At 47.7% G+C, this 24378-nt stretch overlaps 1 protein-coding gene across 1 annotated transcript in view; it reads right to left on the bottom strand.

Annotated features, from left to right (window-relative positions):
• Positions 1–24378, bottom strand: part of LOC138514391 (sodium-coupled monocarboxylate transporter 1-like) — a 987363-nt gene that overhangs the window by 76906 nt on the left and 886079 nt on the right. The window lies entirely within an intron of this gene.

Here is a 24378-nt window from a genome sequence, read left to right on the forward strand (position 1 = left end):
GATTGGGACAAGTGCCCAGCCATTCAACCCTACACACTGCATTCAGGCCAGTTTCGGGCAGGGCTGTCTCAGTCTTTGTCTCTCATGCCAGAAACCAGACAACCACAACAAGAAGTGTATATTGGTCACACACTCCATTCACCCAGGTCCCACCCACAGGAGGTACCCACAACATACAGTCACTGGGAAGGCTCCAGTCAGTCTAGCTGGGCCTTCACAACAATACCATACATGGAACTTCCACCCAACAGCCAGTCAGGGGGAAGGGACAGAGACAGGGCTTCCCAGGACTTTGGGAAAAACAAGATAACAGGCAATAGAAAGCAAGAGGCCACAGGGGCCATCTTGTTTTCTATTAGGAATCAACAGATCCCAATGGCAGGGCCTGGGTATCCCAAAATGGAGGACACCCGGAGCACCTGTCAATTTCAGCATGGAGCTGCCACCAGCCCATACCCTGCTCTGGGGCCACCCACAGGTGCCCAAAAACATACACTAGGGGCACAGGGTTGTACCCCTACCCATGGGTGCCATAAGGGTATCCCATGGGTCTGTTCACCAAACCAAAAGAGAGAGCTGCACTGCCAGGAGTCCCACATGGACTCCGGGGCAGAAAACATAACAGAACACACGGTAAAAACAGAAAAAGGACAAGGATTCAGAGGCCCTGTCCCTCAGATGCATTTCCAGCATCACACAAGGTGATGTCCTCTTGATGACCGTGCTGACACAGGAGCTTGACCTTTTCGGTATAATGCATCACCGGGCCAGATGATAACTGAGATCCATCAACCGCTGTGACGTTTTCTGATTTTTGCTTCTGCCGAAGAGGAAGGCCTATCCGGATAGCCAAATCTTGGTCTATGTAATTCCCCACAGTTCCACTGTCAAAACATGCTTCCAAAGCCTGCATTTTCGATGGACATTTTTGGTTTACCAAGAGCACCGGGATGACTCCGTATTGGTTCCTTTTCACCGCTCGACAATTGGACACCTACGCTTGCCAGGCGTTGGAGTTTTCCGAGGCCGGTTCTTCATCTTCACTCTTGTCAGTTGCTACGACTGTTTTTCTGGGTGGTTTCACCGGACATTCTCGGAGAAAGTGTCCAGCTTTGCCACAATATAAGCAGTGTTGCTGTTGTCTCCTTTTTTCTCTTTCGGACTTGGTGAGAGGGCTCTGCAAGCCCCCGATCGGCATTGGTTCTGACTGGTCATGTGGTTTGGTCTGGTCTCACGAGGCGCACGTAAACTGACCGCCCTTCTGTTCTGGCTTGGTCCATCTTTTGATTCTGCAGCTTATGATCTAGTTGCACTGTCAGTGTATTCGGCACACCCCTCTGGGGGATTTTCTACTTGAGTTAGCACATCTTTCAGTTCTCCTCATAATCCACGATAAAAGAGTGTAGTCCTCTTTTCCTCGGCCCAATTAGTTTGGGCTACGAGACTGTTTAAAGATGTGATGTAGGTTAATAAATCTTGGTTGCCCTGTCGGAGTGACAATAGTTTGTTGTCCAGAGCCTGTCCTTGGGCATATCGTGCAAATAGTTTCTCCATTTCACGCGGATAACCCCCAAAGTCCCGAAGCAAGGGATTGTCTTCATTTACCAAGGGTATAGACCAGTCTGCCGCACTCCCTCCCAGATAAGAAAGTACAAAGGCCACTCTGGATTGATCATCGGGGGAAGGCCACAGGTCTGCACAGGAAATTAAGGCGGCATTGATTCATGAATATTGTGTACTTGTTTGGATCCCCAGTGAAGCGTTCGGGCAGGGCTAAGGGAACCGCCCCTGGAAGAACCACCTGTACTGGCGTTGGTGTTGATGGTATTGGTTGGGACAACCCTGGTAACGGAATCTGGCTGGCCTCTGCTTGGAGCATTTGTCTTGCTGAATTGTCCGTGCGTTCTCAGTTCTCAATGAGGTCTCTCCTTAAAGCGTTGGTTTCCTGTCTTGAGGCATGAACTTCAGCCCGTAACTCTCCCAGTAACTGGGCCAACTGGTCAGTTTCGAAGTGTCCATAACGCCCAGGCAGAGATTGCTAAGAGGCTTTGCGTTCTGTTACGCTCACCTGGTCTCTGCAGAGGCTTTGGGGCACGGTTGCAGCCCTCCCAGGGATGAAACTTCTCCTCTGCGCCTAAATAGGAACTGCGGTGATGATCATCGCAGTTCCTGCATGAATATAAAGTGGGATCGTGAGGATATGCAGGCTGTGGTTCTAATCCCTTCTCCCGACCTCTCCTCCAGTGATGTGGCTCCCCTGGGGTTGTGCTATTCTGGAAGGCTGACCTGCTGAATGATGATGATGAGCCCTCCATCCTGCTGCTTCTGCTGAAGGGGACTGAGTTTCTTCACTGGTCCCGTGATGTGGAAGTCCAGGCCAGCTGCGACTCATCCACTTCTCTAGCTGGTAAGTGTTTCCCTTGTTTCAACTTGCCTGCTTGTCTTCCGACTTTCACAATTGTTAAAGTTCTTTCTTAACTTAAAGTCTGTTCTGCATGTAATGTCTCTTTCTCTGCTCTTTCTTCCTTTGCAGGTGTTGTAGCAGTTCTGGCGGTAGTTGCAGTGATCGAAATTCAGCCAGCGGTACAGAGGAGAGGAGCAGCAAAGGTTGGGCTGCTGGTAAGCAGTTTCTATGGGTACGCGTATGAGTGTAAGCGAGGCGCGACCCTGGGACTGGTGGTGTTAATTATTCTAACCTTGTCTTATCTTCTTTCTTGTGCCAGGTCTTCGGTTTCAGGAGCAGGAGTGCGGATGCTGCGGTTTTGGATTCAGAATCCGCCAAGAAGATAGGGATGCTGCCAGGCTGATGAGGACCAGAGTCCAGGTAAGGTTGCAGCCTCTGCAGTATCCCGCGAGCTAAGGTAGCTGGGTCAGGCGGCGGTGAGCGTCACGTTGCATGGAGGTGCAAAGTAACGCAAATCGCTTGTCTGAGGTATTGGTGGATTTATATAGCCAAGTTCTTGGCCACGCCCATTGGTTCTGGCCTGCCTGCCACACCCTGCCCCACCTTGAGACTACACATGCTTTTCAGTCTCCACTTCCTGCCTCTCTTGGATTCTGCACGTGCCTTTCAGTTGTAGACACGCCCGAGCAGTGTGCAAGTGGAGAATTCCAGTGAATATAAATAAGGCACTCCTGCATTAAACAAACGTTTCAGCTTGTATTCATTCATGAGCCTGGCGCCAAAGGAGCTAGGACATAGTCCAGCCGGGCCTCTTGTGTCTAAACGTCCCAAAGGGACAAGAAGAAGATTTGTTACCCCTTGCCCCCATCACCAGATGGCGAGGTTTCTGCGTTGTTGGGACTGTGGCCATGACAGTACCTGGTTGAGCCTAAAACGCATATTACTTGTTCTTCCCCTATCACACGGAAACCTCTGAAGGTAAAGAAGCAAGCATTCCCGAGCATGGCCAAAATTGGAATATTCTTTATAGGTGGAGTAAGAATGGACACAGTCCACTGTTTCCACCCAATCTGCCCTAAAGAGAAACTTCTTCACTATTCCTGGACGTTGCACAAGATCTTCTATATTTAAGCCGAGGGAAAGTAGAATTAAGTTAATTTTAGCACAAAACTTTCCCATGGATTCAGATCTCGCGACCTCGCTTAATGTTTCATATAGATGTTTATCAGAGGGTCGCTTATTTTCCTAAACAAGGAAAGTTGTTTCGAAAGGTACATAGACTTGAGTGAAATAAGGCAGAGCTCATGGCGGATGACTGCATTGGGCACTGCCACAGATAAACCCAGTAGCTCTTTCCAACAACTTTCCCTGAAAGCTGTTAAGAGTAAGACTCATATCATGGGTGCATATGTCCAGGCCATAAAGTATAATGGGCTCACATTTGGCAAGATAATAAAGATAGTATCGCCTTATCGGAATCAGAGAGAATCTGCAAACCTTCACTCTCAAGAATTTCATTTGGGATTAAAGTTTGCAGGCCTTCTCATCAAGGCTCTGTTTACATGATGTTACGCTAACCCTATTTATAAGATTGTACTCCAAATATGTAATGGCCTGGAACTGGTCCACTGATTCGTCACCCATGATCCACTTATAAGTCTGAATCTTTCTTCTTTTAGAGAAGACCAATATCCGAGATTTAGATGCGTTGGGCAAGAGATTGTTAGCAACTGTACAAATGTAAAAAAGATACATTTTTCCCCTGAGGCCACAAGGGGTACTACCTCCAAGAGAATAAAGTCATCTGCAAATGCCATCCACTCGACCGCCATCCTCCCCAACCTGGCCGGTGCAATGGATGGTCCCTGCCACACTCCCTCCACATCGCACCAGAACAGGTTGAAGAGAATTGGCGCCAGTGTGCAGCCCTGCTTGACCCCCACATAAGTAGCAATTTCCGGGGACGAAGTGCCCTCCTTAGTCAAACGAACCCTAATGGTTGTGTTCGTATAGAGTAAGGCAAGGAGCTGGACAATCTTACGTGGGATCTTCATAGCTAGCATCTTGGACCATAGTCTCAATCTTATTAATCCATCAAATGCATTTGAGAGGTCCAATGATGCTATAAACACATCTCCTATGTTGGACTGATGTACTGAATCTCTTAAATGTGCCAAACCGTTGCATTCAAGTTGGTTCCCAGTTCTTCCCTGAAGCCAACTTGAATTTGCTAAAATGCAAATTGTGCCTGACCACTTTATTAAGATCTCTTAAGAGCAGGATGGCAAAAACCTTACTAGCCACATCAATGAACGCTATTTAGAGGGCAATGCAAATTTGTTTGTGTAATAGGAAATCCAAGCTGCAGCTTGGATTGGACAATCTACACTGCACTTAGAAGGAACTAAAGTCCTATTGACAGTGGCCCAGAATTTGCCATCCATACCCTTACAGAGACGTTCCATCATATTCTGGTGGGCATTCATATACTGATCCATCCTAAGTGATTTAACCACAATTTTATGTCTGAGAATGATCTTTCTCTTTAGAACCAAGAACTCCCTCAATGATAAGGACAGTTTTTTGGGGGGCACCAGGTCCCTACCTTTATTAATTTTGGAATTATAAATTCTAGTATCCCATCTAAAGCTCTCAGATTTATTGAAGAAATGACTTCCCACTTTGCTAATTTTATAGGCACAGGTCAGCATAATGTTGTTATACAGATTCCCCCCTCGTAAGTGGGAACTATCCCCCAAATTAGATTGGCTGGCTTTTATTAAGTGTTCTGTAAGAAGAGTATTAAATCTCCTAATAGTATTAGTATTCCAATTGACCGATCTCCCTTGTTTCACCACTGAAAGACCCTGTCATGGCCACTGGGCAAGAACCGCCGACTCCACAACTTAAAGGGTCCAGTTGGACCCAGTCCTGGCGCATTTGGCGCCAGGCTCATGAGTAAGTGTGCCCTGCACACTTTTATTCTGGTGCAAAGTGCTGGTTTTCCCCTGCAGGGCCTCCATGTGCCTCCAGGTCGGGTGTGTCCATAGAAGTGAGTTGGGCTGCACGTGCAGCATCCTCAAGGAGTGGCATGGTGGGGCCATGAGTCAGAACGAATGGGCGTGGCTGGAGCCAGGCTATTTAAGCCTGCCCCACCCGCATGTAAAAGCTTTGTGTTAACCTGTTTATGGCAGCCTGCAGCGCATCCTTACCTGATTCCAGCAGCAACCACAGTCGGAGCGCATCCTTACCTAATTCCTGCAGCAACCGCAGTCAGAGCACATCCTTACCTGATTCCCGCAGCAAGCGCAGTCAGAGCGCATCCTTAACTGATTCCCACAGCAACCACAGTCGGAGAGCATCCTTACCCGATTGCAGCAGCAACCGCAGTCGGAGAGCATCCTTACCTGATTTCAGCAGCAACCGCAGTCGGAGAGCATCCTTACCTGATTCTGGCGAACAGCCACAACACTTACCCAGGAGTCCACTTTCCAGGCATCCATCATTCGCCGGCAGATCTCCGGATAGCAGCACTGCAGTCCGACATCAGCAAACAATTCTTGCAAGAGAAAAAGACAAACAAGGTTAGAAAATCGCTAAAGACATTACGCTAAGGTCGCGCTCAGACAAATCCTTAAGACTCTCTTCTCTTCCATTGGGGCTCACTTCTTGCATCGCAACGACTGCTGGGCCGCATATCAGCTTTTGGGAGAAAGCAAAGGAAAGACATTATATAAGGATACGGACAATAATCAAGGAAAGACACTATTGAAAGGACACTTACCTTTGGAGTGGTTCAGCCACAGCCGGTCTGAGCTGCCACACACATGGACCAGTTAAGAAACTCGGTCCATCTAAAGTGACCCTGCAGTGAGAAGCAGGACGGAGAGCTTGCCATCATAATTAAACAGGTGAGACTATATGGGTCGGCGCATGCTCACCACATTCTGGGAGGGAGGGATCGAGGGACAAAGCAGTCGTATCACAGCATCCTCACGACCTCTCATATCCTCGCAGGGGCAGTGCCAACAACCAGCGCAGCCCACAACACACGAGCAGGGGAAGAAGCCTGACAAAGGGAAGCCATTTCCAGGGAGGGCTGCAACCGTACCCCAACGTCCCCGCAGAGACCGGGTGAGAGTAACAGACCTATAAACTCAGGTCTTACTTGGATATCCGGAAGGGCCAAAGTCAGAATGAAGACTAAGGAGGTATGATCCCCAAGGTCAGTGTCTATATGAGCCAAGTTCCCACACGCTTGTTTCCATCCATTAGCCACGTAGAAGCAATCAATCCTGGAGCTATTAGAGCCCCTCTTCCACATATGCTTGGGTAATTCGAATTACAAGGGTGGTCCAACATCCCCAGATCCCAACCGTCCAGAAAATTGTCCCACTGCATTCCCCTGCTAAGATTGGCGTAGAGAATCTTAGGGATAGCCCCCCTCTCATTCCACTGGGTACCTTCGGCACATAGAGGGTTAAAGTCTCCTCCCATCACAATGCGTTTCCCAAGACCCTTCTCACACCATTCCCCCAGGATCTCACTGAGGGTCTCCTCCACATTCTCAAATGGCACTTTCAAGGGATTCAAATAAGGATTCAACAGCAAAATAGGCTCCAGCACTTTCTCTATACCCAATGCAATACCCAAGAGCCAGTCCCTACTACAGACCACTCTGCAATTGAACCCCAAATTACAATCTACAGTTATAGTCAAGCCCCCACTTGGTCCTCCCCCCGTGCCTTTTGAGGCAGGATATGAGAAAGTGTGGAAGCCCAATCATGGTTTCCTGGAATAAATATATACGTGGGAGGGCATTGATGGAATACTTACGTAAAAATGTACACTCCCGCACATATTCCATGAGATAACGTCTATGTTAGTCATGTTATGCACATCCTGAATCCTGTCTTAGGGTCTCTAACGTTTTGAGGGCTGGCTGCAGCCAAGACCAGTCCTGTCCATTGTTTAGCAAACTAGAAATCAAAGACAGAACTGGTACAGAATGTATGGATTGTTTAGCGTCCGAATGTACCATTTGCCCCACTGGAATAGTCGTGGGTTCCTTGTATGCAAGGAAGATGTCAGCCTCTGTGGCACTAAATAGTGTCACCAGATTAAATCCCAACAACTCAAGATTTTTTTCTTGGTCTCTAACCATATCTGCTGCCATCTGTAAATGGAAATTACATACCATTCGGAGGTTGTTGTGAGCTGGTAGGGAAATGGCATCAATGTCGTCATTGGGTATATATCGAAGTAGAGGGATCTTCTTAAAGATATTTAACAGATTAGTTCTATTAAGATTGGACACTTGATCTACCTTTTTGTTATTTATCCAGCCAATGGTTTGACCTGTGTTAGTCGTAGCAACAGGCTTTTCAGGAACTAACAACTCCTTATTCCTATTAAGGGCTAATTCCTCAGGCTTAGCTATAGGTATCCCTAAAATGTTGCCACCCAATGGGGTTATTGAGCCTGTGGACGCTACACTCTTTTTCATAATATTAGGGACCGGCCCACTTTCTTTGTTGAGTGTGGACTGTGCCCTAATTATCTGTAAGCCTAGCAGGGGTATTTCACTCACTGAAGGAGCTAAGAACTGTGAGCCCAACGTAGGGGAAACCCCCAAATGCTGCGAGCCAATAGAAACCCTAGCATGCTTTGGGTTATTTTTCCCAAAGGCCGTCTTCTTAGTTTGTTTTGTCTGTGGGCGGTCATGCACAGGTTCTGCCCTAAGTTGGTTTTTATCACTCTCATATATAGTTTGCATCTCTATGTCATGGACTGCTTCCCTCCCAACCGGAGACCCCTCCCCCTTTGACAACTCCCCAGAATGGGCCATATCACGACTAGGAGGGTTATTACCTGTGCTAGGCAGTTTAGACTGATCTTCTTGAACTGGTATGTTTCTTATTGCTCTAAGATTATAGTTCTCCCCTTAATTTTGGTACCTGGCTAATTCAGATAATCATATGGGGAACATTAACACATTACCTCATACCCCCCATGTTCCAATCAGGATAATATAGCTTCATTATAACACCAACCTGATAAAATGAAGAGACTGGAGGAAGCACGCGTGTGCGACCTGGCAGGTAGAAGAAGAAAAAATTGATGAGGAACAAGGGGAAGAAACAGCCGAAACATAATGCAAATAAAGGAACTGGAACAGAATATTCTGAATATGAAGTTATAGATACTGAAAATGGCAATTATGAAATTAGTGAAGTGGCCTGCCCAAGCAAAATAGGGAAACAGAGGATGAAACAACCACCTCCTACTATGGATAGATTCAGAGAATGAACAGGTCACTGTTTTAGAACCAAAGGAGGTTGAGTCAACCCTGGTGAGAACCACTGTTATGGACATGTCGATATATACTTCCTTGGCCATTAATGAGGAAGATGTAGGGTACGATAATGAAATGCGGGAACATACAAACACTGACAGACACGCAGAAGTCGAAAGAAGAATCTTGATTGATGAAAGTTATGTACCTTTTTGTTGGTGAAGAAAAATCACCCCTGAATCGTTCTACAATTTTGAATTTACATGGCAAAATGCTCACCATACTAATACCATGGACTATTTTTTTTTAGATGAGAGCTTAATTGCCCGGGTAAAAAAATATAAGGCTATGTTTAATAATTTAAACGACCACACTACTTTGTCTATGATCATAGAAATGGGAAAAGAAACTACCAGAAGCCAATTACAAGGCCTACATACCATTTCCTCAAAAGACAATCGTATTACATAGCACCAGAAAAGCATTACAAGTCCTAATTGCTGTATAGAAAAGTGTCAGCCACATTTAATAGCTTGTGCTGAATCTTCAAATTTGGACACCATCATGCAAGTTATTCAATTACTCACTCAACATTTTGGGATCTGCAGACAATTAAGAACGGCCATACAACAAAATAGTTCCATACGATGCGATGATAGCAGCCAAAAAGAAAATATTACAGACAGAAATTAGGTTAATCAATAGAAAACAGATGAGGATGCATAAACTAACAAATTGGCTACAGAAATTGCATACAGAACCATAAATCTTCAACTCACTCGGTACAATGGAACATAATGTACAACACACTAAAAACAAAGGATGCAAAAAATGTTGGTCTATATAAAATAATTACAGATACTCTGGCGCATGTTCACTAGAATCTCAGCTACTATGCAGATACCCATAAGAAAGGGGAGAGAACAGACCCAGACAATGACCACGTTTTCCATGACAGATTCTTCTAGTAAACTCTATGCATATTTTCTATTAAAAGAATTAAAGATATGGGAAGAGGAAAAACACATTTTGCACAAATTCCAAACTGGATTTAGGCGCGGTTGCGGGGTGCTACATAATGTTAATTTCCTTCAAGAGCTCATAGAAATAACTAAAGAAAATAAAGGTAAAAATCTTTATACTGCCCTGTTTGATTTCACAGCGGTGTTCGATACCAAAATCGTAATAAATTATGGCAAAGCTAATAAAATGGAAACTACCTAATGGTCTATTTAAGATGATTCAACGATTGTATTCCAAAAGATCACTCCTGACGTTGTTTGATTTGTATATCGCTGACTTAACGAAACACTGTCAGGAACACACAACTTCCCTCCGAAACTAGGATCGGAGCATGTTTTATGGTTAAGTTATGCAGACTATCTGGCGATCCTAGATAAAACTCCTACAGGACTCCAAAATACACTGAAAGCGCTTGCATCTTATTCTAAGGACAAATCAATCAGGGAAAACAGAAATGATGGCTTTTGGCGAGATACACAAGATAGCGCCTAGTTCTTGGTACATTGAAAATAAAAAAATAGAACAAGTACAACATGTTAAATACCTTGGTGTTATTATCAGTGAAACTAAACCACTTGCTAATATCCAACATAACATCTGCAAGAGTGCCATACACACATTTGCTGCAGTGAAGCATTTTATGAGAATACACGGAGGTAACTCCATAATGGGGCTACTAAAAGTATATGAGGAGAGCATAACTCAAAGCATCTTATATTGCCTAGAGGCTTTTATGCACTTAAAAATGCATTGGTTGAGTGTTCTTGAAAGAAACCTGTGGAGATTAGTGCTTGGCCTAGACCGGGGTCCATTCAAATTATTCATCTTAAATAAGGAATCCCTTCTCTATGTGTTTTGACATATATATGTATTGCTATATTTGCACTTAATTAATGCTATGGTGCGTGAGGGCATCATGAAGCAAGACATAGACAACAGACTTGAAGTTCAAACAAAAGAAATGTATTAACTTACATGTCAGGATGGTTGAAGGTGTAGCTTGCCCTATGCAAGGTGACATTTCCCTACCTGAGCAAAACTAAGGAAAATCTGAGCCAAAGAGTTAAACGTCCATCTGTCTGTCCAAAACCTATTCTTGCCCTCACAACTAAAACAAACAAATGTGTAGGGATATCAAAGTCAAAAGAAACACTGTTTAACTCAAAGTTCTGAGCTTCTTCCAGCTCACAGCTTTCTCTCAGCTCCCCTTCCCCAAGCATAAGAAAGTTCCAAAGAAAGAGTCATTAGGTTTACCTTGCTCCAGTTCAAAGAAATATAGTTCAAAGCAATATAGTTCATTATCACTCCTGACAAAACAATCCAAACAAAGGGGTCTTGAGACTCCAATCCCAGGACAACACATATAAACCTGCCAAGTCTCAGGGTTCCCTTCCCCATTACTTCAACGTCTCCCACAGGTTCCTTGGTGCTTGTTCCTGTGCACCAAGTTATCTTTTCTTGATTCCGTTTATTGGTTTCTGGACTTAGGGTGTGCTCTTGGCCTCCTCTGGTTTCTCCTTAGCTGTCTCAGTTTTATGTTGCTTAATTATATTCAGCTTCAAGATTTAAGTAAATTCGTTACGCAGCATACATTCAGTATTCAACTGGGTTGCTTCAATGTTAATTTTCGCTTTTAGTTCGGGATTCAATATGCATTCACTTCTGAGTTCATTAATTGGGCAACATGCATTCAGCGTTCACCGTTTTACTGGTTTGCTGCAACGTTAAATTTCCCTTTTAGCTCTGTATTCAATATGTATTGGTTCTCAGAACTTTCATTCCTTGGTGGAAGACTTTCAAAAAAGTTCCCTTTTTAAGGTCTGCGACCCCTTCAACAACACGTTAATTAGTTTATATGGAAGTATTCATGCCGGTTGGAGACTTTCGAAAACGTGCTTGTTCCTTTAACAAGACACGCGACCACTCTGCTACATTGTAGAAGTCTCTGGCCTCATTAATAATAGCTGTTCACTTCATGAGGCTCTCGTTTACAGTAACATCGGGTTTCTCGAGCTGGGAAACTCACTGGCTCAATTTGAAGTCCTTTTCTATATCGCACTGGCCACAAACTGGGTGGCTTCCTTCCGACGAGCTCTCTCTCCACCCCCTCACTCTCGCCCTCTTACAGCGCCATGGGAGAACGAGCAGTCCTTTAGATGGAATGAAAAACAACCACTCATCTGTTCTCCTTCCTTCACCTCACCTCTGCGCCACAGAGCTCCTGCTCCCACTTTACATTCGCCTGGACTTTCAGCTGCGTTGGTCCTCAGTGTGCTTCTACGGCTGCAGCATGCCTCACCACGGCTCTCATCAGCATCTCTCTCCCCTCACCTTCCTGTTCACACCACTTTTATAAACCTGAGTTATGTAAAGAGTTTGCAGGTGTGAGCCCTTTGTCTTGATTGCCTGACTATACTTCAGGTTATTAGTCAGACATGCCTGGTCTTTGCACTGGTACTCCTCTGAGTCCCTCTTCCTCGTCTCAGTACCAAAGTGATGTTAGGCAGAGTTTGCATGCAGTACCCTTTGGGACCACTATACACAACTATGACTACAGGTGTAAGCAAAACCAACCTTTGGTACAAGTCTGTACTACACAGTTTTTGGTAGCGGAGCTGAGCAGCCAGACTTAACTCAAGAGGGAATGTGAGCTGTAATGAGTTACACAGAGGTCTACAATCACAGGTCTTTAATTAAACTCTTACACTCAAGGTTTCTTGGTTAAACACTTATTAATTTATTCAACAGTCAGTTATAAAACATTCACTAGAAGTAGACAGTTAAATATCATACATCAATACAGTTCAGTAATATACTTGTTAAGTTACTGAGGCATTCAAACTACTTTGAAGGAGGTGTAAAATGGCATTCAGAATACTTTGAAGGAGAAGCAAAAAGGAATTCAGTGCAAATACTTTGAGTTCACCAGAAGGGTCAATTCAATTCAATAGGATAGGCCAAAGTCAATGGGCTAAAGTCTTGGATAGGTAAAAACGGTTCTGGCAAGTAAATGGTAAAGTCTCTGTAGAAGTTCTTAGAAGTAGTTTGTAAGCAGACGAATTATATGTTGGGTCACAAGCTGATTAGGCCTGCTAGTTGCGAAAGTTTCCAGCACTTTCACCGTGAGAGGTAAGTACTCTCAGTCTTGTTTCACAGTACCTTATGAATGAATAAAAAGATGCAGCTGAAGACTTCTGTTACTGGCAGTTCCTGCTGATCTCGCTGTTCCTGAGCCTCAGTCATGGGAACAAGAGGGAGGAGGTCTGGGGACTCCTGCACTGCACTGGGACTGGTCGAAAAGCTGGTACTTGGCAAATCTTCAATTCCGGTAGCTGTAGTCAAGCACACAAACTGGTGACCCTCTCCCTAGTTATTCGGTTTCCTGCAGCACTCTGAGGAAAAACAACCAGATCCAAGAATGGTATCCAGGTGGCTTAGCGTCAAGTTGATCGGTCCCACCATCTCAAAGGGAGAAGTCGTCCTTGCAGGGCTTCTCTGTCGAGAAGAACTTAGCGATTCGGACCTGTAGCAGGGCTTCACCAGGCAAACCAACGGTCCAGAAGTTCTTTCGTTCCAGTGGTCGACTCTGCCTTCCAAGCCAAGAGACTCACCTTTTATCCAGTTTCCTCCCATTCATTCCAGCCTAGCTGCCACTCACCCAGAAGGGTGGTTGTCCTTGCCGGACTGTCAGCCAGCCAATCACCCCAGAGTGCATTTGGGTCTCCTAGGAGACTAAGCACAGGGAGTTTCGGGCACCTCCCTCACTTCCTACCCACCCCAGACACTTGGGCACCAGAGGCGGTCTTCAGTCCTGAAGCTCGCCAAAGGCGATGAAAGAAAGGGACCAAACCTGGTTTGGCGCACAGAGCAAAAATCTACAAGGAACTTTCCATAAAGAAATGGCGAAAAAAGAAGACCGGGACATGTTTAAACAAAGAGGCCTCCGACGCCATCTTGGAAAACATGGCTCCCGTGATTTAACGCTACCGGTGTTCACGGTCGGGAAAAATCATGGTAGTTCGTTGTAAAACCACTGCCACCAGCCATTCTGAGAGGAAAGGGTAGCATTTGACTGCTACATGAGTATCTAGACACAGGGGATACTAAGTAACCCCTCCAGCACTCTATTGTAAGATAGGGTGTGCTGGGTCTAGGATTTTAAAAAGACTAGTAAAATCAATTTCGCTTTACTTACTATGGGAAACATTAGTTTATCCCAGAGAAGGTATTAAAACCTTGGGAAAGCCTGTAAAGCTTTCCCTGTGCCACTGCACTGAGGGTGCTGGGTGACGCTGTCATGATCCACCGCGACTGGCGTGCATGGAGCCGATGGCGTTGGAGCGGCCATTAGCGGTTCCGCCACGTCTCCGTGCAACGCACGGTCACGGTCTAGTCTTCCGGCCGGCTGCCGGGAGGTGATCGCTTATTAGCCGCTCCTACCCGGAAGTCTGCGCGTTGCAACCTACTCGCGTCAGGCTTTCGGGTTGAAGCGCTAGTAAGTTTTCTCTCCCTCTGTGTATTGCTCGGCGCCTTTTCTCGGTGCCGGTATTACTCCCTTCTGCTTTCCCCCTTCCTTTGTGTTTTTCCTTCTGCCCTTGGTCCCGCAGGCTCGCGTCAGGTTTAGCAGGGAGCGCAGCATTTTCCTCCTTCTCCTCCAGTTTTCACTCCCTTTCTCACTTCAGTATTTCTTGCGTTCTGCTCTCAGGTTCGCCAGCCCTCGTATCTCTGCCTGCCACTTCCATCCGGCTTCTCAGACAAGGACTCACCTTCTGCCAATCTCATCTCAGTACTTCACCTAGGGGTTTTTTATGCCTATGGCTTTTTCCCCGCTGGTCTGAACCGGAGGAGGGGCCCCCCCCAGATCTTCTATTCAGAAGTCAGGGTGGCTTCCCTTTGGGGCAGATCCCTTCCACAAAAAAAAGGAAAGAGGAAAGAAGAGCTGTGGAAGAAGCGGTTCGGGGGAACCCTACATTCGGAACTCACAGGTGAGGAGGAGGGGGATTGGAGTGAATCGGAAGGGGCGAAGGAAACACCGGAAACTGACAGATTGCAACGCCAAAAGATTCAGATGGCTACCCCAGAACAGTTACAAGAGTTGGTAGCCGCGGTTCAGGCTATGAACACAGAACTACAGAACGTCAAATCTGAGAATGCCACCCTGAAGCAATTGTTCACTCACCGAGAAGCACGGGAGTTTGATTTACCTCCCATGGCCTTGTCCTCCGGCAAGTTTGATGGAGCCCCTAAACACTTGAAGGAATTTTTGGAAGCATGCTCTGTCCATTTTGCCTTTCGTCCACAGACCTATTCCACAGACCACATAAAAGTGGGATTTATGGTATCTAATATGACAAACAATGCCCTGGCTTGGGCTACACCTCTTGTCACATCCAACGACCCAGTTCTTCGGAATTATGATGCCTTCTTGACTGTGCTGAAACAGACATTCGAACAGCCCGACATAACACTTGTAGCGGCTGAACAGCTACTCGAAGTACAGCAGGGATCCAGCGACCTGCTTTCCTACATTTCCTCGTTTAAACGGTTGTCTACCGAAGCAGGGTGGCCGGAACGGGTTCAGTATACCCTCTTTCGTCGAGGTCTTAGGGAGGAACTCAAGGATGAGCTGGCTCGCATAGCTCGACCCACCACCTTATCAGACCTCATGTCGATAGTTCTGCAGATAGAATATAGACTCTCTGAACGAAAGGCTGAAAGGAGGAAGCAAAGGACCCCAGTCACCCATCCCGCTGGAGCCTCCTCTCTACCTTCCGTCCCATACTTGTGCCATAAGGAAGAACCAATGCAGATCGGAACAGCTCGGCCTCCGTTGACACCAGAGGAAAGAAGACGACGGAGAGAATCTGGCCTATGCATGTACTGCGGTTCTAATACCCATCTACTTAGAAATTGCCCAGCTGTACCACCTAGACGGGCGGGAAACGATCAACCTCGGACCTAAAGGGGACCAGTGTCCGAGGTCTAAACTTTAGTCCCTATGTTTCTGTTACCGTATCGCCCCAAGTCCCAGCAATGGATGCGCGTCTCATGGTAGTAGCTATCCAGTTGAAGATAAGACACGTAGACCTTACCACTATGGCTTTGCTTGATTGCGGGGCCGCGGGGGTGTTCATGGATACGGTATGGGCCAACCAGCAAGGTCTCATCCTCTTGCAACGTGAAGACGCTCAGAAGGTGGAAGGGGTGGATGGTACCCCACTCTCCTCCGGACCTATTACTCAGTCCACGGAATTCCTAACTGCAACCATCCTTCAGCATTCCGAACTGATACAATTCGATCTCATCAGAGCGGCTCATTTCCCTATTATTCTCGGGATTCCATGGTTCAGGAGACACAATCCAACTATAGACTGGAACCGTAACACTATGGCTTTCGAGTCAGACTTTTGTAGACAGAAATGTCTCGTTCAGCCGCAGGCCGATACTGTGCAAATCATTACTTCTGAAGATAAGAACATTTGCACTGTGTGTCGGATCCCCCCAGAATTGTCGGAATACCAAGAAGTGTTCAAGGAAACTCCGGTCCTGGACCTGCCTCCTCACCGGCCAGAAGACTGCGCCATAGAGCTGATCCCAGATGCTCTAGTACCCTTTGGGTGCATGTTCTCGTTATCCATGACAGAGAAGAGGGCCCTTCGTACCTATTTGGACACTCATTTGACTAATAGGCTCTTTCAACCTTCACGGTCTCCTGCGGGAGCCTCGTTATTTTTTATACCCAAACGGGATTCTCAGGAACTAAGACCGTGTATAGACTATCGTGGCCTTAATAAGGTCACCATCCGGGATCGCTACCCTATGCCGCTTATTTCAGACATTCTTGAGGCCGTACAAAACGCCTCGGTCTTCTCCAAATTGGATTTACGAAGCGCCTATCATCTCCTCTGTATCAAAGAAGGGGATGAATGGAAGACGGCGTTCAGAACACCTTTTGGTCTGTATGAGTATAGGCTTATGCCCTTCGGACTCGTTAATGCACCAGCCGTATTCCAGCGCTTTATGGACCGTCTATTCTCGGATTTACTCTTTCTGAATACCATCGTTTACCTGGATGACATCCTAGTGTTCTCAACCTCTCATCAAGAACATACTCAGCACTTGAAGACAGTACTCAACCGTCTTCGTTCTCAACACTTAAAGGTCAAGACAGAGAAATGTCTCTTTAAAGTCTCGTCCGTGCCATATTTAGGGTACATCCTTTCCTCTGAAGGCATCACGATGGATCCCAGGAAGGTGTCGGCTATCCTGGACTGGCCAGCTCCTACTTCCCTTAAGGAGGTTCAGCGCTTCCTGGGTTTGGCGAACTTTTATAGGAAGTTCATAGGTCAGTTCTCACTAATTGTTCTACCCATCACCGCCCTTCTCAAGAAGGAATCACGACCTTTTCTCTGGACAGAACAAGCGGACCAAGCCTTTTTTACACTCAAAGAGAGGTTCTGTACTGCTCCGATCTTAAGTCAGCCAAATCAAACCAAACCTTTCATCGTAGAAGCAGACGCATCAGCGAGAGCCTTAGGAGCGGTTCTTCTACAGACTAAAGATGGGAAGGAACATCCTGTGGCTTACCTCTCAAAAACCCTCACTATCAGTCAGAAGAATTATTCGGTGATCGAGAAGGAATTATTGGCACTGAAGGCTGCTTGCGAGGAATGGAGACACCTACTACAAGGAAGTCTGCATCCTTTCACTTTACGCACGGATCAAAAAAATCTACGGATCCTCAGGAGCATGGAATGTGTGAACTCTCGACATGCACGTTGGGCTCATTTCTTTAGTCAATACGATTTCATCATTACCTACATACCTGGAACCTTGAATGGTTTGGCAGATGCGTTATCTAGGCGCAACGTCCCCGATCTACTACCAGAACCCACACCTGAGTTTATGTTTCCTAGGAACCGTCTCGTGGGTATGGTCTCCGCATTTCTTCAAGAGGTCAGAACGGTTACTACGTCTGAAACAGAGACTCTGATACCTCGGAACCAACACCACCAGGTCCGATGGTCAGATGGTCTATTGCTGGTGGGTCAGAAATTGTTCATCCCCACCAAGACCCTACAATCTGGGATCCTACGTTGGGGCCACGACCATGTGACAGCAGGTCATAGAGGGATCAAGGGTACCCTAGATCTTATTTCCCGATCCTTTTTCTGGCCCACTCTTGCCCAAGATGTCAAGAGACATTGTAGAGCTTGTTTGACCTGTGCCAAGAACAAAAATCCAACTCATAAACCTTATGGCCTCCTCGAACAATCGGAGACCCCTGTACAACCGTGGTCCCATATTTCTACAGATTTTATTGTAGATCTACCTCCGTCTCAGGGTTGTACTTGTCTGATGGTTACTATAGATTCTTTTACCAAAATGGCTCATTTCTCCCCTCTAATCGGAGTGCCATCTGCCTCGGTCATGGCGGAAGTTTTTCTTAGGGATATTTTCAAGTTACATGGGTTACATGAGAAGATTACCAGTGATCGAGGAAGTCAGTATACCTCTCGATTTTGGGCGGCACTGTGTCAGCGTTTGGGAATCGAACGTGCCCTTTCCTCGGGGTTTCATCCGCAGACAAATGGGCAGACTGAGAGACTTAATGCCTCACTCGAACAATATCTCAGATGTTATGTTAACAGGGTACAAGATAACTGGGTATCCCTCCTACCTACTGCGGAATTCGCATATAATAACTCCTTGCACTCAGCCACAGGTTTTAGTCCTTTTTTTTGCACTTATGGTATACACCCACGAGGACTGCTTACCTCTTTCAAATCCTTTTCCAATATACCTACGCTTGAATCCCATTTAGCTGAGATAACCACCGCACACAAGTCTGCTTATCAAAGTCTGCTACAATCCCGCAGTAGGTATAAGGAGCAGTCGGATCGATCTCGCCTTCCTTGTCCCGAGTGGAAGGTAGGAGACAGAGTATGGCTGTCCACCAAATATTTACCACGATGGGTTCATCCGAACAAACTTACTCCCCGATTTCTGGGCCCATTTAAGATTGTCAAGCAGATAAATCCGGTGGCCTTTAGACTACAACTCCCCAGAAGTATGCACCGGATTCATCCTGTATTTCACTCTTCCTTACTCCAACCGGTGGATTCTGGTACTCCTTGCAAACGTAAGCTAACCTTACCTGTAGCCCAACCACCTTTGCCCGAGGAATACGAAGTTTCAAGTATTCTAGATTCCAGGTATCGACGAGGGCGTCTGGAGTATTTGGTCGCCTGGAAAGGGTTCCCCCATTCTGAAGACTCTTGGGAGCCTGGGTCTTATGTACATGCACCCAGGCTGACTCGGCGGTTTCACCGACTCCACCCGGGTAAGCCGGGGGGTGTGGGCCGTGGAGGGGGGCATACTGTCATGATCCACCGCGACTGGCGTGCATGGAGCCGATGGCGTTGGAGCGGCCATTAGCGGTTCCGCCACGTCTCCGTGCAACGCACGGTCACGGTCTAGTCTTCCGGCCGGCTGCCGGGAGGTGATCGCTTATTAGCCGCTCCTACCCGGAAGTCTGCGCGTTGCAACCTACTCGCGTCAGGCTTTCGGGTTGAAGCGCTAGTAAGTTTTCTCTCCCTCTGTGTATTGCTCGGCGCCTTTTCTCGGTGACGGTATTGCTCCCTTCTGCTTTCCCCCTTCCTTTGTGTTTTTCCTTCTGCCCTTGGTCCCGCAGGCTCGCGTCAGGTTTAGCAGGGAGCGCAGCATTTTCCTCCTTCTCCTCCAGTTTTCACTCCCTTTCTCACTTCAGTATTTCTTGCGTTCTGCTCTCAGGTTCGCCAGCCCTCGTATCTCTGCCTGCCACTTCCATCCGGCTTCTCAGACAAGGACTCACCTTCTGCCAATCTCATCTCAGTACTTCACCTAGGGGTTTTTTATGCCTATGGCTTTTTCCCCGCTGGTCTGAACCGGAGGAGGGGCCCCCCCCAGATCTTCTATTCAGAAGTCAGGGTGGCTTCCCTTTGGGGCAGATCCCTTCCACAAAAAAAAGGAAAGAGGAAAGAAGAGCTGTGGAAGAAGCGGTTCGGGGGAACCCTACATTCGGAACTCACAGGTGAGGAGGAGGGGGATTGGAGTGAATCGGAAGGGGCGAAGGAAACACCGGAAACTGACAGACGCACATGAAAAGATGATGCCTATGGAGTTGTCTTAAACTCCATAGTCAAAGAACACAAGAGTAAAACACACATCAAAATACATGAGAGAGTGTGAAAAAAAGGGTCACACTCCCTCCAGGTGAAAAAATCAAGTCCTCAAAATCAAAAGTTGCTGGGGGTCTCTAACGTGAAGGGAATTAGCACAGTTCTGAGAATTCTCCCTGACAAGTGGTGTAATTGTAGGTTAGTAACTCCTAGTCGCCTCTTCCTCGTGTCAGTAGAGTCAAAACTCTGAGTGGAAAAAAATGAAGAGAGCTGGTTTATGATAGCCCATAAAGGTTAGGGGACGGTTAGATTGGTCATCAATGGGAAAAAGGGGGTACCACATCTCCTAAGGATTCCCCAATCCCAATCATCAAGGACCCTCCACCCAGTTGATCCCCCACGCTTCTCCGCCTCCAGGGTCAGGATCCAAGAGCGATGGCCTTTCCCTGACCACCTGCGCAGAGGATCCCAGGGAAGTGGGAGTGAGAATACCCTCACAGGTGTTGCTTGAATTATCTGTGAACGGTTTTATAACTTTAACACAATAAGTTAAAAAAAAAAGTATCTGAGAGTTGTAAGTGGTCCAAATAATGACTTTTGGAATGGGGCGAGTGTTAGGGAGAATTCTCATAAATGTGCTAATTCCTCTCTACCTTAGCGACCCCCAGCAACTTTGCTGAATTTTGAGGACTCCATTTATTAACCTGGAAAGAGTGAGACCCTTTTTCCCACCCTCTCATGTATTTTAATGTGATTTTCGACCTCAGTGTTTCTTTTGGTTGTGGAGTCTGACAAACTCCATAGGCATCATCTTTTACATTGTATCACACAGCACCTTCAGTGCAGTGGCACAGGGAAGTTTTTTCAGATTTCCCAAAGGTTTAAATACCTTCTCTGGGATAAACTACTGTTTCCAAGAGCAGTGAAGTGAAACTGACTTTACTTACATTTGTAACTTTCTAGACACAGCACAGACTTCTTACAATAGGGTGCTGGAGGGGTTACCTAGTATCCCCTTTGTCTAGTTTATCATGTAACATTTTTTATGTTACCCTTCCCTCACTCAATGGCTGGTGGCAGTGGTTTACTTTTAACTACTGGGGTGTGCAATTACCACGGGCTGCGCTCGCAGCTGCAGTAAAGCACCCAAGGGTGCCATTTTTGTCAAAATGGCCCCTGTCTTCTTTTTCCGCCATTTCTTTCTGGAAAGGACCTTCTTGAGATTTACTGTGTGCCTCAAACCTGGTTTAGTCCCTTTGTTCACTTTGCCTTTGGCGGTATTCACGAGTGAATCCCGCCTCTGGCTCCAGGGTGTCTGGTGGGAGCAGGAAGTGAGGGAGGTGCCTGAAACTCCCTGTGCTTAGTCTCCTACGAGACTTAAATGAACTCTGTGGTGATTGGCCAGCTGACTGTCCGGCAAGGACAGCCACCCTGCTAGGTGAGTGACAGCTAGGCTGGAATGAATGGGAGAAAACTGAATAAAAGGCGAGGCTTTTTGGCTTGGAAGGCAGAGTCTACCACTGGAGGAAGGAACCGAAGAAGAACTTGCAGAGGACACCTGCTGCAACCCCTGGACCGCTGGTTTGCCCGGTGAAGCCTTGCTGCTGTGCTGAAACTCCAAATTCGTATCGACAGAGAAGCCCCTGCAAGGATGACTTCTCCCCTTGAGTTGGTGGGACCAATCAACCCCAAAGTTAGCGACCTAGACATTCTCTCGGAGCTGGTTGAATTTCCACAGAGTTGCTGCTGGAAACCGAAACGCCGGGGAGAAGAACACTGGATTGTGTGCGTTGCTTTTAAATTGGTCAAGAGCTCCAGGAAGATCCTCCAGACTCGCAGGAAGTAGTACTAACTAATCCTGAGCTACCTCATCAGAGTGCTGGACCCCAGATGCAAGGAAAGTCCATCTTGACAGCCAGAAACCGCTTTGTTGCTATTTGCGGTAGACGCGAGGAGCTGAAACACCGAAGGGCCACTTGTTGAAGATTGCCTTTTTTGGAAGAAAAGTGCAACAGATGACTTCTATTCCTGTGCAGCTCTGCAGATCCTGGTATTCCTGGCCTCAGTCGTGGGGACAAGAGGGAGGACATCTGGGGACTCCTTCACTGCAATGGGGCCCCATGCCGGAGCGAGAGAGGACGAAAGGTGTGCAAGGGCGTGGGTTTCTTGCAAGAGGAGTATCTTGACCCCATGCCTCTGAGCGTACGCAGTTATCCTGCGAGCCTTCGTGAAGTTGCTAAGCCCTCTGATATTCCAAGACATTAGCCTGACAGACATTTTACGGTTTTCAGGGGACATCCCAGCAATGGGTGGCATTGTTTGTTGAACATGCGTTGGCTATCAATGCAATGGCACGTTGCCTCGCGCCCAGGGCCACTACTACCTTGCCATTTTTGTCATAACATCCCACAACTGTACTCCCCCCCCCCTCACTGCCCCTCCCAACACAGCAGTGCTCTGAAACCCACCCGAAGACCTAATGCGAGCATGCCAGGCCCAACAGGGCAACACTCACTTGTACGCCCAACTGGGGCGGAACAAGTAATAATAACAAGCCAACCTCGGCATTGCAACTGCAGCGGGGGTCGCTGCTGCCGTGAACCCGACTTAAGTGAGTGATCGGTGCAATACACCGTAGATCGTACAGCGGTATCACATGTTAAGTTTACAGGAGATATTACAACAAGGTACTAATAGCAATGGATATACAAGAAATAGGATCCATGAGTTCAGCAAGAAAATGTCAAGTGTGCCGGTGATACAGAGGGAAGCCCACATACAGGGGTCATGATGGGCCTCCTCAGCCATCGGCCAATGGCATGTCCACTGGGCCAGGGAGGGGAATATGGGCTTCAATGAATTTCACTGCCTCCTCAGGGACAGTGAAGAAGTATAGCTTATTGCAGTAGGTGAGCTTAAGCCTTGCAGGGAACAGCATGGCGTATTCCACTTTTCTTTCTCTGAGGAGCTTTTTCACACCGTTGAACTGCCTGCGCTCCATTTGAACATTAACGGAAAAGTCAGGGAAGATTCAGATGGTCTGAGACTCCAGTTTCAGTTCACCCCTCTCCTGGGCCAAGCGCAATATGTGATCCCTATCCCTGAAGCTGAGGACCTTGGCGATAATTGGCCTGGGGAAATCGCCCAGCCTAGGGTGAGGGGCCAATGCTCGATGTGCGCGTTCAATTGTGAAGAATGGAGAGATTTGAGGATTGCCCAAAAGGTCTCTCAGGAGATTTTCAACGGCTGGTTCCATTTTGCCTTTAAGGGCCGTGTCCGGGACCCCCACAATGCGAATATTGTTCCTTCGGGATCTAGACTCTAAGTCGTTGCACTTCGCCTTGACTTGTTTCATATTGCGCACCAGGTCTGCGACAGTGTTTTGGAGCGCGTGCACCCCATCCTCATTGGCCCCGATCCTGGTCTCGGCCTAAACCAGCCTAGCACCGTGCTGATCCAGTTTGGCGCGCATTGAGGCCACACTAGCATTAATATCATCCAATTTTTCATGGAATGACGCAAAGTTCTTTGCCATAGTTTCCATTAATGCTGTGAGGTCCGGCTGAGTGGGACATGAGGGTGCGTCTGGATCGTCTTGAGACAGGGCTGCTCCCGACTGTTCCTGTCTAGCAAGTGTTTTGGCATATTTGTCCAATGCCCCCGCTTTGTTGGCCCTGCGTGCTTTGCCGGACATATTTGAGGGCACGCCGAGACCCAACAGGGCAGCCTTTGTAGGATGGTGGTACTGGGGTCCCAGGCTCTCAGGGATCGGTAGGGGAAGGGGGGGCCTCAACCTCCCGTCCAACACAGGACCGACCGCTGTATAGGTCAGTGCGTAGCAATCTAGGCCCCCAACTCCTCACCTGCAAGTGTCAGCGTCGGCAGTCAGAGCGGCGCCCCTAAGGCAGCAGGGCCACGCCAATGCGGGGTAGACGCCTGGCGGATCCGGCCCGGTGTGTAGTCAATCCGTCAGCTGCAGGAATGGTGTCGCGATGTCGCCGTCGAGGTTGATCCACCGAGGGCAGGCCGGAGAGGGGAGCCGCGAACACAGGTGGGCCCCGCAGCAGGGGGAGCGGGGCTGGGGAAGTAAACGCTGCCCAGATGCACGCGAGGGCCCAACTCCGAAGCGGGCTGGGCAGAGAGGAGATCAGGCCCGCCGCTCCAAGCGGCAGCACACCGCACAGCCAGGCGAAGGAGCCGGGTAATCCGTCAGCGCCAGGGGGCGGACCCGCGCCAGAAACGGGGGGTCGGGGACGCAGCTGGAATACGCAGACCAGGAGGCCTCAGTCGCCCGGCGCCCAGCGCAGGAGCGGAGCGGCACCGGAGCTCCGATTTTCGCCCTGAAAGCGACCAAGATGTTGTTCAGTCTGTAAGCAGCACAATGCCCACGGTCTCGGCTCCGGATGATGCAGGGAACCGCTGATTCAGGCGGATATTCAACCGTCGAGCCACGGAGCAAGAGAGCTAGGCAGCCATCTTTCAGGCTGCTCAACAGC

This window comes from Ambystoma mexicanum, chromosome 12 (assembly GCF_040938575.1).
Source record: "Ambystoma mexicanum isolate Mex_15411 chromosome 12, UKY_AmexF1_1, whole genome shotgun sequence".
In the NCBI taxonomy this organism is placed as follows: Eukaryota; Metazoa; Chordata; class Amphibia; order Caudata; family Ambystomatidae; genus Ambystoma; species Ambystoma mexicanum.